Raw genomic sequence first — 1,631 nt, 5'->3', positions numbered from 1 at the left:
CAAAGGAAATGTTTACTACCTTTTTTTTTTTTTTTTGAGATGGAGTTTCACTCTTGTTGCCCAGGCTGGAGTGCAATGACACGATCTCGGCTCACTGCAACCTCCACCTCCCAGGTTCAAGTGATTCTCCTGTCTCAGCCTCCTCAGTAGCTGGGATTACAGGCACCCACCACCACGCTCAGCTAATTCTTTGTGTTTTTAGTAGAGACGGGGCTTCACCATGTTGGCCAGGCTGCTCTCGAACTCCTGACCTCAGGTGATCCGCCAGCCTTGGCCTCCCAAAGTGCTGGGATTACAGGCGTGAGCCACCGCGCCCGGCCTGGAAATGTTTACTATCTTAACTATGGTAGTGAACGTTACATAAGACCACACATTTAAATAGATGTGTTTTACTTTATGTAAATTATGACTCAGTAAGGTTGGTAAAACACATACACACACACACACACACGTGCGCGCGCGCCACTAAGTATCACACGGGCGGGGGAGTGGGGGGGCTGCCTCGCGCAGACACTGATACCTGAACGTTGAGCGCGAGCCCGCGGAGATGAACGCTTTAACTAAGGTGAAGCTGATCAACGAGCTGAATGAGGGAGAGGTCCAGCTTGGGGTGGCCGATAAGGTGTCCTGGCACTCCGAGTACAAGGACAGCGCCTGGATCTTCCTGGGAGGGCTTCCTTATGAACTGACTGAAGGGGACATCATCTGTGTTTTCTCACAATATGGGGAGATTGTTAACATTAATCTTGTGCGGGACAAGAAGACTGGGAAATCCAAAGGATTCTGTTTCCTCTGCTATGAAGACCAGAGGAGCACAATTCTGGCCGTTGACAATTTTAATGGGATCAAGATCAAAGGACGAACTATCCGAGTGGATCATGTGTCTAACTATCGGGCTCCTAAGAACTCGGAAGAAATGGATAACGTGACCAAAGAGCTCCAGAAGGGCTCCCGTGGGGCTCATACCTACTCATCAAGATCGTCTGAGAGCTCTGAAGATGAAAGACCAACAAAAAAGCACAAGAAAGAGAAAAATGAAAAAAAGAAAACTAATCGGTTGGTACAGGCAAAGCAACCATCCTCTTCGTCACCCACAAGCAAGACAGTAAAGGAAAAAGATGACCCGGGCCCTAAGAAGCACATCAGCAAGAACTCAGAGAGAGCTCAGAAGTCACAGCCCAGGGAGAGGCGGAAGCTCCCCGAAGCCAGGACTGCCTACTACGGTGGAGCAGAAGACCCAGAGAGGGAGCTGAAGAAGGAGAAACCCAAGCACGAGCACAAGTCCTCAAGCAGTAAGGAGGCAAGAGAAGGAACAACCAGGGATAGGGACAGAGGGCGGAGCTCAGACACACTTTCTAGCCCGTACAACTGGCGTTCCGAAGGGCGTAGTCATAACTCGAAGTAGGAGCCGAGATAAATCCCATAGGCATAAAAAGGCCCGTCGCTCCTGGGAGTGAGAGTCTTCGAATCCCAGTGACCGTAGGCGTCACTGAAGACTGTTCAGTTGCTCAGTAGATTTGGAAATAATTATGTTTTTTAAATGCAGCAAAATTCAATTGGGTTGTTATTATTTTTGTATCTAAAACTTCTGGGGCTGGATTCTTTTAATCCCTTGAGTATTAGAGTCATTG

General features: G+C 48.7%; 1 pseudogene; it reads left to right on the top strand.

Moving 5' to 3' along the window:
* Positions 1–547: 547 nt before the first annotated feature.
* Positions 548–1,405, top strand: LOC100592632 (annotated as a pseudogene).
* The last annotated feature ends 226 nt before the right edge of the window (positions 1,406–1,631 follow it).

This window comes from Nomascus leucogenys, chromosome 2 (assembly GCF_006542625.1).
Source record: "Nomascus leucogenys isolate Asia chromosome 2, Asia_NLE_v1, whole genome shotgun sequence".
Lineage (NCBI taxonomy): Eukaryota > Metazoa > Chordata > Mammalia > Primates > Hylobatidae > Nomascus > Nomascus leucogenys.
The sequence above is the reverse complement of the archived record's forward strand: the minus strand, read 5'-3'. Positions and strand labels throughout refer to the sequence as shown.